This window comes from Aegilops tauschii, chromosome 6 (assembly GCF_002575655.3).
Source record: "Aegilops tauschii subsp. strangulata cultivar AL8/78 chromosome 6, Aet v6.0, whole genome shotgun sequence".
NCBI lineage: Eukaryota > Viridiplantae > Streptophyta > Magnoliopsida > Poales > Poaceae > Aegilops > Aegilops tauschii.
This window is the reverse complement of record NC_053040.3, coordinates 408,095,234-408,108,545: the sequence shown is the minus strand read 5'-3', so window position 1 is coordinate 408,108,545 and position 13,312 is coordinate 408,095,234.

The following is a 13,312-nucleotide window of genomic DNA, read 5'->3' as shown; positions in this document are numbered from 1 at the left end:
TTCAGCGGCTCCAAGTCCGGCCAGCGGAAGAAGCCCTACAAAAGGAACAATGAGGGACCATCTAGCTTGGACCGCATACTCGATCGCCCATGCCAGATACATGGAACCCCAGACAAACAAGCCAATCATACCAACAGAGATTGTTGGGTTTTTCAAAAGGCTGGCAAGTTAAATGCTGAGAACAAGGAAAAGGGATCACAAAGCGAGGACGATGACGAAGAGCCCCAATAGCCGAACACTGGGGGGCAGAAGAAATTTCCCCCTCAAGTCAAAATGGTAAACATGATATATGCTACACACATCACCAAAAGGGAGCGCAAGCGCGCACTCAGGGACGTCTATGCGGTAGGGCCAGTCGCCCCAAAATTTAACCCATGGTCGTCATTCCCGATCACCTTTGATCGTCGAGATCACCCAACTAGCATTTGCCATGGCGGTTCGGCCGCACAGGTCCTCAACCCAATCATCGTCGTATTTCACCTAACACGAGTTTTAATGGACGGTGGCAGCAGCCTCAACCTGCTCTATCAGGATACAGTGCACAAGATGGGCATTAATCCCTCATGAATCAAACCCACAAAGACTACCTTTAAAGGAGTCATACCAAGCATAGAGGCCCATTGTACGGGCTCAATCACACTGGAAGTGGTGTTCGGTTCTCCGGACAACTTCCGAAGCGAAGAGCTAATCTTCGATATCGCCCCCTTCCACAACGGCTACCATGCACTGCTCGGACGAACCGCGTTTGCTAGATTCAACGCGGTGCCACACTATGCTTACCTCAAGCTCAAGATGCCCGGTCCACGCGGCGTCATAACAGTCAATGGAAACACCGAAGGCTCCCTCCGTACAGAGGAGCACACAGCCGCCCTAGCAGCAGAGGTACAGAGCGGCCTTCTCAAGCAGAATTATAATCCAGCTGCCAAGCCCCTGGACATCACTAAGAGGGTCTAGACCACACTACAACAGGACAGCTCGGCTCGTCCAGAGATCGATTAGCAATTCGGCCTCCGTCCCAGCCCCGATGAGGTAGCGGTATTAGTACCACGCATACACAATTACACACTCAAAATCCCATGGGCACCGACGGAGGCACAGCAAGCTTGTAGTCCAAAGTCCGGCTACACCGGTCCCGGACTCAACCGTATCTTTACTATTTCCCTTTTTCTTCCTTTTTTTCTTTCAGGTCTCTTTTATACAAGCCTCCTTCGATGGCCTGATTACCGGTCCTGTCAAAGGACAAGTACACTAGATTGGCACAGAGCACAAGCATACAGGGGAAGCTCTAGAGGACAATCCAGCGATTACTCTACCTATTTCCAGTACCCGAATGCAGCTCTCCCTTGGATATGGCATGTTAAATAGCCGGTTGGTTATCGCACTATTTGTATAAATGCGCTTTGACGCATTAACCCAACTATAATGGAAACAGTTCATGACCCAAGTCAAGGGGCCCCAGATACTACCTCTGCTCTCTTTCTGTTTTCCTTTGCCATTAATTACTTATATTCTCGCACCCGTGCACTTTGGTACGTTTCATATTCGCCAGGGGCTTCCCATCGCCCCATAATACGGCAACAAAGTCCGAACACTTCTTACAGATAAGTTCGGCACCCCGAATTTAGCATTATATGCATTTGCTCCGAATCATGTCTTTGGTCAATAGTTGGGTTGCCCGGCTCCTGTGCTTGCTACCCTACGTTCCGCTACATTGGCTAGGGTAGTAAAGGGAGAACTACTGCGATTGTGCCCTGGTCTAAACCGGATGAGCACCTCAGTAGAGAAAGCCGAAAACTGACTGTCATGATGCGGCGAGAGCCGGTCAGCTGTTCGGAGGTCACAAATCGTTGGAGATTTTTTCCGCATTTCGCGAAGGATCGGTACTTCCCGATCAGACGCTGACAGCACTCTGACTCGTATACCAGGGGCTGCGCCAATGTTTTATTATAAAACTCCTATGGCTAAGTGAGGGCGTTTAAGCCGCATAGTCTGATTGCCTGGTTCGTTGCGCTAAACAACTCCTTCAAGGACCATATAATTGGATCAACATTTTCTAGATTCCATCCCGAACACCTCCATACTACCTACGTGAGGGCAGAAGCCGACGACTGGCCAACCCTCATATTCCATACAACATGGCCGCACAGGAGGAAACAATCAAAACATAATAAACATTATATTACAAACCGGATTTGTTTTCATCATACAAGGCAAAGACAAGAAATGAATGTATTCATTCGAAAATAATGTCCTGCCCGCACTGCGTTGCTGCAAGTCGAGATCCCTCCAGGACATCCACAAAATATCACTCGGGTGTGCGGTGCTCTTTGCCCTCCGGCGGCCCCCTGGCCACCTCGACGGCGTCCATCTTCGCCCACCACATCTTGCAACAAGCGAAGGCCATGCGGGCACCTTCGATGCAAACTAATCGCTTGACGATGTCTAGCCGCGGACAAGCCTCCATCACCCGCTTCATGAGGCCAAAATAAGTGCTAGGTATAGTTTTGGCTGGCCACAACTGGATTATTAAATCCTTCATGGCCAGTTCGGCCACCCTGTGCAGCTCGACCAACTGTTTCAGTTGATCGGCAAAGGGCACCGGATGTTCTGGCACAGCATACTACGACCAGAACAGCTTCTCCATGGAATGCCCTTCTCCGGCTCGGAAGAACTCCGCAGCATCGGACACGCTGCATGGCAAATCCGCAAAAGCCCCTGGGCAACTCCGAATCCGGGTTAGTAAAAGGTACTTCCTCTCCGCATACTTGCTTTGCATGTTAAAAGCCTTACCTGCTGCGATCTTCTTGGCCTCCTGGATCTCCTGGAGAGCGCCCCGGGCCTCATTGTGTGCGGCCTCCGCGCTCTGGCGAGCCTTGGTAAGTTTGGTCTCTCGAACCGACGCTTCGCGCTCCAAAGCCTCACACTTCTTCACCGCGTTCTGGAGCTCCTGCTGGATCTCGTCGACCCGGGCCTTGAGCTTCTTACGGGCGGCTTGCTGCTGGACAGCTTTTCCCTCGGCTTCGGTCGGGGCATTTTTCAGGGCCTCGACCTCGGTCGCCGCCCCTACACATATTATGACACTCCGGTCAATACTCACCGCTTACTTTTTCCGAATACACAGCAAGTCGTTACTCACATTGCTTCTCGTGGAGCTGAACCTTCACATCACCGAGCTCGTTCTCGGTCCGCTCCAACCTCTGCTTCAGTTCAGAGACTTCGGCAGCATGCGAGGTCGCGGCCAACAGCGACGCCTGCTTATTCATAAATATCAAGTTAGTCCCCTACAAAGGGTTGATCCTCTGTCCAGCCTTTCTTTCCGAACACCGGACAGTGTCTCAGGGGCTACTGTCAACACAGGGTGTTCTCTATCTACGTCACTTACCTCAAAACCCGTCAACAGATTGTTGCAGGCCTCGTTTAGTCCGCTCTTGATGGACTGAACCTTCTCGATCACCGTACCCATAAGGACACGGTGCTCGTCCACAATGGACGCGCCTCGTAGCGCTTCCATCAGGTTATCCGGTGCCCCTGGTTGGACAGGGGCCATCGGTGGAATTGGCGCACCCCTCCTTCGAAGGAAGGCGCGCGCCGGATTCCGGGGCCGTATCAGTCCCCGAAATCGTATTCGGCTGAGGGCCGAACTGAATACGTCCCTCCTCGCCAGTCTCCATGGGGATCTGCTCCCCCATGTGCCCGGCACCGGAGGTCTCGCCTTGCGGCGCCTCCTGGACAGCGTCCTGGGTCCTTCCCCAGCTCGGAGCGGTCCTTCGGGACACCACTTCGGTGTCGTCCTTGGCCTCAGGGGAATAGGCGAGCGGCGGCGACATACTGGCCATCTCTGCCGGATCCAACGAACCTCCAGATGAGGATCGCTGGATGCTGCCATGGGTCGGACTGCAATGACACAATTAACCACGTCAAAACAATAAAAAGGAGAGGTCGGGTATACTTGTATACGTGAGTCATAGTACTTACGATGCGGCCCGAGGCTTAGAGCGGAGGCGTCACTCCGGACTGCTGTCAACATCCCACGCGGTGTTGACCGCAAGGGCGCCCTTCCCCTTCTTGGGCGTTACCGCCTCCAGATTCGTGGAGGCCCCCCTCTTCTTCTTTCCCTCCTCAGGGGAGGGTTCTTCTCCTCCTCCTCCTCTTCCTCGTCATCGTCCTCAGGGACGGAGGAATGGGCTTCTTCATCTTCGGATGTCACGTCCGAAGCGCCCTTGCGACGGGGGCCACTTTTAGCCCCCTTGGCCTTCTTCTTGGCCTTCTTCTCCGGCGCCTTATATGGTGCCGGCACCAGCATCTTCGCTAGACGCGGGATGACCAGTTCTTCAGGCAGCGGAGCTAGACACTAGATCCGCTTCACCCTCTCCATCCAATCCTGAAAAAGCAATGATAAAAGCTCGGACGTCATCCTCAAAACAAACAAGTAGGGGATACATTAAAAATAGCATACCTCGCTGGCGAGGTGTTTAATGTCCTGCCCACGGTCTGAATCTGTGGCCGGCGGTTTCTCATTGCCCTTAAAGAGCAACTTCCAGGCGCCTTCATGAGTGGTTTCAAAGAGCCTCACCAGGGTTTAATGCACCTTCGGATTCAACTCCCACAGAGGGCGACTTCTGCGCTGGCATGGTAGGAACCGGCGAACCAGCGTCACCTGAATTACATCAACAAGCTTGACGTTCTTGGCTATCATGCTTTGAACGTGCGTCTGCAGCGCAATCAGCTCATCGGCCGAACACCAGTTCGGACTCTTCTCGACCCAGGAGGTGAGTCGCATGGGAGCGCCGGAGCAGAATTCGGCAGCTGCGGCCCAGGTGGTGCCGCGGGGTTCCGTGATGTAGAACCACTGTTTCTGCCACTCCTTTACTGTGTCCACAAAAGTGCCTTTCGGCCAGGAGACGTTGGACAGCTTACTCACCATAGCTCCTCCGCACTCCGCGTGCTGGCCATCCACCACTTCGGCTTCATGTTGAAGACTTTGAGCCACAGCCCAAAGTGGGGTTGGATCCAGAGGAAGGCCTCACACACGACGATAAACGTCGAGATGTTGAGGAAGGAGTTCGGGGAAAGATCGTGGAAATCTATCCCGTAATAATACATCAGCCCGCAGACGAAAGGGTGGAGTGGGAACCCTAGTTCGCGGAAGAAATGAGGGATGAATACTACCCTCTCATTGGGCTTCGGTGTGGGACGACTTGTCCCTCGGCCGGCAGATGATGGGCGATTTCCTTCGCCAAGTATCCGGCCACCCGAAGCTTAGTAATGTCCTCCTCCTTGACGGAGGAGACCATCCACTTGCCTTGACCTCCGGATCCGGACATGGTTGAGTGCTAGCTCGAGTGGAAAGGAGATGAGAACTTGGGCGCTAGAGCTCGAGATTGGAAGGGCGGAGATAGAGAGGAGGTGTGGGAGAGAAAGGGGGGATCCTTATCCCTTTATAAAGGCAGTGAAGATTGAACGCCTCCCCACTCGCCTTAGAACTCGCCTATTCCCAAGGGCTGTATAAACGAAACGGTTGGGATACCCATGCCCGCATTGATGAGAATCCCGCAATAAGGGGGCACGATCTCTGCTTTGACAAGACGTGCTAATGGAAACCGCGTCTCGAAACGTGGAGCGGTGAATACAAAAACAGTTTGGAGTTATGGCCGGTCAGACGTAATGTCGTGCTACAAAAAGTTATATTCTCTCCGCGGTTGTATATGGTGTGACAGGTTCGGATACTATCATCGCATCCGAAGACTATCTTGGAGTTCGGATAGAAGGGAACCCACCTTGCAATGCCGAAGACAATCTGTGCGCCGGACTCCTCATCATTTAAGCCAGGTTCAGGGGCTACTAAGGGAGTCCTGGACTAAGGGGTCCTCGGGCGTTCGGCCTGTTATCCATGGGCCAGACTGATGGGCTGTGAAGACACGAAGGCCGAAGACTGTACCCGTGTCCGGATTGGACTCTCCTTGGCGTGGAAGGCAAGCTTGGCGACTAACTATGAAGATTCCTTCTTATGTAACCGACTCTATGTAACCCTAGATTCCCCCGGTGTCTATATAAACCGGAGGGTGTAGTCCGGAAAGCATATACTCATTACCATAGTCATACAGGCTAGACTTCTAGGGTTTAGCCATTACGATCTCGTGGTAGATCAACTCTTGTAATACTCATATCCATCAAGATCAATCAAGCAGGAAGTATGGTATTACCTCCAAAGAGAGGGCCCGAACCTGGGTAAACATCGTGTCCCCTGTCTCCTGTAACCATCGACCCTAGACGCACAGTTCGGTACCCCCTACCCGAGATCCGCCGGTTTTGACACCGGCAACCGTTTCCTTCCTCTAATGGGTATACACATATTTTAGTTGCTGTTGATTACGTTACTAAGTGGGTAGAAGCTATTCCAACTAGTAGTGCTGATCATAACACCTCTATTAAGATGCTTAAAGAAGTTATTTTTCTAAGGTTTGGAGTCCCTAGATATTTAATGACTGATGGTGGTTCACATTTTATTCATGGTGTCTTTCGTAAAATGCTTGCTAAGTATGATGTTAATGATAGAATTGCATCTCCTTATCACCCGCAGTCTAGTGGTCACGTAGAATTGAGTAATAGAGAGCTCATATTAATTTTGCAAAAGACTGTTAATAGGTCTAGAAAGAATTGGTCCAAGAAACTTGATGATGCATTATGGGCCTATAGAACTGCATATAAAAATCCTATGGGTATGTCTCCGTATAAAATGGTCTATGGGAAAGCATGTCACTTACCTCGTGAACTAGAACATAAGGCATATTTGGCCATTAAAGAGCTCAACTATGATTTCAAACTTGCCGGTGAGAAGAGGTTATTTGACATTAGCTCACTTGATGAATGGAGAACCCAAGCCTATGAGAATGCCAAACTATTTAAAGAAAAAGTTAAAAGATGGCATGACAAAAGGATACAAAAGCGTGAGTTTAGTGTAGGTGATTATGTGTTGCTATTCAACTCTCGTTTAAGATTTTTTGCAGGAAAAATTCTCTCTAAATGGGAAGGCCCTTACGTTATCGAGGAGGTCTATCGTTCCGGTGCTATAAAAATCAACAACTTCGAAGGCACAAATCCAAAGGTGGTGAACGGTCAAAGAATCAAACATTATATCTCAGGTAATCCCATAAATGTTGAAACTAATGTTATTGAAACCGTAACACCGGAGGAATACATAAGAGACACTTTCCAGAACATTTCAGACTCCGAAAAGGAATAGGCATGTGGTACGGTAAGTAAACCGACTCCAAAACAGTTCTAATGGCAATTTTTCTCTGTTTTGGAATATTTAAGAAAATAGAAAAAGAAGTAGTCTTGGAAGGACACTAGGCATCCACGAGGGTGGAGGGCGCGCCCTACCCCCCTGGGCGCACCCCCTGCCTCGTGGGCACCTCGTGTGCCTTTCGGACTCCGTTTTCTTGCACTATACTTCTTTTGGTCGGAAAAAAATCATTATATAATCTCCCGAAGGTTTTGACCACTATATCACGCAATTATCCTCTGTTCTTGTTTCAAGCTGTTTTTCTGACAGATCTAGATCACCATGACATCTCCAAGTGCCCCCAAGGACAAGTTCTTCGAGAAGGTCATCAACCCCTACCTCGCGGAAGTGCTGCAACATCCTCAAACCATTGGGATGCGTGAGGGGTTGCTGCACATTCGAGATGTTGAGGGACCAAGGAGGACCGGAAGCGTGGAGACAAGGCTCGAGGCAATGGAGCAACAAGTTTTCAAGTGTCAGGAGATGGTGGAGCGCGGACTTGACTCCAATCACATAATGATCACGGAGTTCACCAACAACCACAAGCTGGACGCCAAGGACATTGCGGAGGCCATCTTCAAGCTTCACGAGAAAATCGAGCACCTCCAAGCCCAGATCTATGACCTGCAAAACCAAAACTGTGAGTATGAATATAGATTCAAGAGGATGAGTTTGGCTGCAGATTTAAGGATCCCGGAGACTCGATCATCCTTCTATGATGGTGAGCCTATGCCTTGGAAGATGGACGACAAGCCTACTTCATCAACAACCCCATCACCACCACTTCCGAGGAAGGAGACATAATCACATGGGTATGGGCACTCCCCTTGGCAACTGCCAAGCTTGGGGGAGGTGCCCCGGTATCGTATCACCATCACACTCCTATCTTTACCGTTTTTCTTAGTTCGATCACTTTGGTAATATCTTGATCTAGTAGAATAAAGTTCTAGTATGATTTAGTTTTGAGTTTTGCTTTATGATCCTTCTATGTAATCGAGTCTGTGAGCTATATATAATAAAGATTAGTGTTGAGTCAAGGGCTTGATTATCTTGGTATGATCGTGAGGGAATTAAAGAAAAAAGAAAGAATAAAAAGAAATAAAGAGATCATATTGATCTTATGGAGAGTAATGACTTCACATATAAAGAGTATGATGATTAAAAGTTGTTGAGAGTTGACAAACATAGTTTTGGTCATCGTTGCAATTAATAGGAAGTAATAAAGAAAGAGAGGTTTTCACATATAAATATACTATCTTGGACATCTTTTATGATTGTGAGCACTCATTAAAGTATGACATGCTAAAGAGTTGATGTTGGACAAGGAAGACAACGTAATGGGTTATGTTTTCTTATATCCGAAATAAAGTATATTGTCATGGATCATCCAACATGTTGAGCTTGCCTTTCCCCCTCATGCTAGCCAAATTCTTTGCACCAAGTAGAGATACTACTTGTGCTTCCGAATATCCTTAAACCCAGTTTTTTCATGAGAGTCCACCATATCTACCTATGGATTGAGTAAGATCCTTCAAGTAAGTTGTCATGTTGCATGCAACAAAAATTGCTCTCTAAATATGTATGATTTATTAGTGTGGAGAAAATAAACTTTATACGATCTTGTGATATGGAAGCAATAAAAGCGACGGACTGCATAATAAAGGTTCATATCACAAGTGGCAATATAAAGTGACGTTCTTTTGCATTAAGATTTCGTGCATCCAACCATAAAAGCACATGACAACCTCTGCTTCCCTCTGCAAAGGGCTTATCTTTCACTTTTCCCTTATGAAAGAGTCGTGGTGATCTTCACCTCTCCTTTTTTTATCCTTTGGCAAGCACATTGTGTTGGAAAGATCCTAATATATATATATATATATATATATATATATATATATATATATATATATATATATATATATATATATATATATATATCCAATTGGATGTAAGTTAGCATGAATTATTATTGTTGACATTACCCTTGAGGTAAAAGGTTGGGACGCAACACTATAAGCCCCTATCTTTCTCTGTCTCCGATTAAAACTCCATACCCATAAGTATTGCGTGAGTTTTAACAATTGTGAAAGACTAAATGATAGTTGAGTATGTGGACTTGCTGAAAAGCTCTTATGTTGAGTCTTTCCGATGTTCTGATAAATTGCAATTGCTTCAATGACTGAGATTATAGTTTGTTGGTTCTCAATGAAGTTTCTGATTCATACTTTATATTGTGAATAGATTATTACTCGAGCATGAGAAATAATATGACAACATCCATATATGTTGCTGTTATAAGAATGATTATGATGCCCTCATGTCCGTATTTTATTTTATCGACACCTCTATCTCTAAACATGTGGACATATTTATCGTTATCGGCTTCCGCTTGAGGACAAGCGAGGTCTAAGCTTGGGGGAGTTGATACGTCCATTTTGCATCATACTTTTATATCAATATTTATCGCATTATGGGCTGTTATTACACGTTATGTCACAATACTTATGCCTATTCTCTCTTATTTTACAAGGTTTACATGAAGCGGGAGAATGCCGGCAGCTGGAATTCTGGGCTGGAAAAGGAGCAAATATTAGAGACCTATTCTGCACAGCCCCAAAAGTCCTGAAACTTCACGGAAGTCATTTTCGGAATTAATAAAATATACTGAGCGAAGAAAATACCAGAGGAGGCCCACACCCTGGCCATGAGGGTGGGGCGCGCCCTACCCCGCTGGGCGCGCCCCCTGCTCATGGGCCCCCTGGCAGGCCTCCGGTGCCCATCTTCTGCTATATGAAGTCTTTCGTTCGAGAAAAATTCATAAGCAAGCTTTCGGGAAGAAACTCCGCCGCCACGAGGTGGGACGTTGGCGGAACCAATCTAGGGCTCCGGCAGAGCTGTTCTGCCGGGGAAACTTCCCTCTGGGAGGGGGAAAGCATCGCCATCGTCATCACCAACGATCCTCTCATCAGGAGGGGGTCAATCTCCATCAACATCTTCACCAACACCATCTCCTCTCAAACCCTAGTTCATCTCGTGTATCCAATCTTTGTCCCAAAGCCTCAGATTGGTACCTGTGGGTTGCTAGTAGTGTCGATTACTCCTTGTAGTTGATGCTAGTTGGTTTATTTGGTGGAAGATCATATGTTCAGATCCATTATGCATATTTATACCACTCTGATTATGAACATGAATATGATTTGTGAGTAGTTACGTTTGTTCCTGAGGACAAGGGAGAAGTCTTGCTATAAGTAGTCATGTGAATTTGGCATTCGTTCGATATTTTGATGAGATGTATGTTGTCTTTCCTCTAGTAGTGCTATGTGAACGTCAACTACATGACACTTCACCATTGTTTGGGCCTAGAGGAAGGCATTGGGAAGTAATAAGTAGATGATGGGTTGCTAGAGTGACAGAAGCTTAAACCCTAGTTTATGAGTTGCTTCGTAAGCGGCTGATTTGGATCCATATGTTTCATGCTATGGTTAGGTTTACCTTAATACTTCTTTTGTAGTTGTGGATGCTTGCAATAGGGGTTAATCATAAGTGGGATGCTTGTCCAAGAAAGGACAGCACCCAAGTACCGGTCCACCCACATACCAAATTATCAAAGTAACGAACGCGAATCATATGAGCGTGATGAAAACTAGCTTGACGATAATTCCCATGTGTCCCCGGGAGCGCTTTTATCTATATAAGAGTTTGTCCAGGCTTGTCCTTTGCTACAAAAAGGATTGGGCCATCTTGTTGCACTTTATTTACACTCGTTACTTGTTACCCGTTACAAATTACCTTATCACAAAACTATCTGTTACCGATAATTTAAGTGCTTGCAGAGAATACCTTGCTGAAAACCGCTTATCATTTCCTTCTACTCCTCGTTGGGTTCGACACTCTTACTTATCGAAAGGACTGCGATAGATCCCCTTATACTTGAGGGTCATCAGAGACCAACAGGGATGTCTCACTATCTTGAACCTTATCTGCATTACTTCCTTCACCATTGAATAACGGGGTACTGTTCTCCAATATATTGTCCGCATTCTAAAAGAGAAACAAGCAGACACATCACAGGTTTACCATGTTGTAAATGAAACTCATTTTGGTAAATCAGTTCAGTAATAAAGTGCACAAGATAACAGCATGAAACAAACATATATCTAGGTACCATGGTCACTTTATGGTCTATATCATTCTAGTTTTTGTTGCCAAATCAAGATAGAGACATAGTTCAAATAATATTTGTTCAAGACAAAGCAGAATAGACAGAATATAAGTGTGGGAAACTATAGAGCAATAACAACACTTGTAATGTGCATGACATGAGAACATAACTGTTTATTCAATTGAAACTGAAATCAACATAGAGCAAGTTACAACAGCAAACCAGTTAAAGAAACAGGTTTAAAACATACCTATTGCGCCATTGGAGTTTCAATTCCATCCTTCAAATTTGAAAATAGTTTGTCTGAGTAAATACAGTGATGCAAGAGCAAAGGAGTATGAACCATAGCTACAGAACCTGACCTCAGAACAATTCTTCTTCTCCTTTAAGCGTTGAGTTGGGATTCGGAGTGGTGGTCCTCCTGCTTTGGGCACTGCAGTTCCCTTACTAACTGCTCGTGTTTGGGTGCTCTGTGGTGGAGACGTTGCTATGTCAACTGGAACTGGGTTACTATCTGCTGGGGTTGGGGTTAGAAGGGGTGTAGCTGGTTCTCTGTCCAACTGGGTAGGGGTACAATCTGCGAGAGTCTGGGTTATGTGTGGTGGGGCTGGTTCTTGGGCAAGTACAACCGTGGTTCTATCTGCATCAACTGGTAGCACTATCTTTTCTGAAGACCGTGTTGTTACTCCCTTAGATACTGCCATCACCCTCTCCAATTTAAATGGCTGATAAACAAGAAAATTAATTGAATGTATAGACATTGTATGATAGACAGGTGCAATGGATAGTGGGGAATAAAGGAGGGCATGAAATAATTCACATTTATGTTGTCTAACCAAACAGGATAGCATGACACAATTTCACATATATGATGGCTAACTAAGCAGGATAGCATGACACAATTTCACATTATGATGGCTAACTAAAAAAGAAGGAAAGACATAGTTCAAAATATGATGACTATGTAAATAGGATGACATGATATAAATATATAATGTGTTTATTAAATAGGTTGGCATGCCATAATTGACATACATGCCGCCTATGGAAACATGATAGCATGATATAATTCCCGGATAGAATGACATAATTCAAAATATGATGACTGTAAACACTAAATAGGATGAGATGATATAACTATATGATGTCTTTATTAAATGGGTTGACATGCCATAATTCAGATCGATGATGTGTATGTAAACATGATGGCATGATATAATTCAAATATATGATTTATATAGTAAGCAAGTAAGAAGATGGCAATCCATATATGATGTAAAACTAAGCAATGCAAGACAACATGCATGACATGGCTAATGTAACCCTGCTAAGTTTGAGCATAGACCTCAGGGGGGAAATAGACTGGTCATCAGTCTCTGAATCCTCCTCTGAGGAGCTCTCTGTATCCAGCAAGATGTCTGCTTCAGCAGGTAGCATTGTCTGCTCTGAATACCTTGTTTTCACTCCAGATACTTCCATCACCGCTTCAAATGGCTGATGCACAGGAAGAGTAGTTGAATATACAAACGTTGTCAACAAATGAAACACGTAATACAAAAAAATGATAGCAACAGATGGTTCCGGAGAAGTGCTTGATTTGTATGCTCTACACAATAAGCCACCTGACAAAGGTTGGTACTCACGCACGGATTTCATCCATATGATTGAGCTTTGTCATCTCTATTGGTGTTGTGCTACTGTTTAGATACTGTCATGAGAAAGTGGTATTGTCCTTGAGAAGTGCTTCATCTGTGTAGTTTTAAATATTTCCTTTCCTTTTTTCGAGCAAACAGGGATGCTAGCATTTAGTTGTCCTCTTGTCTTTGCACAACAGGATCATCCTCCTCTAAAGAAGAATATGGAGT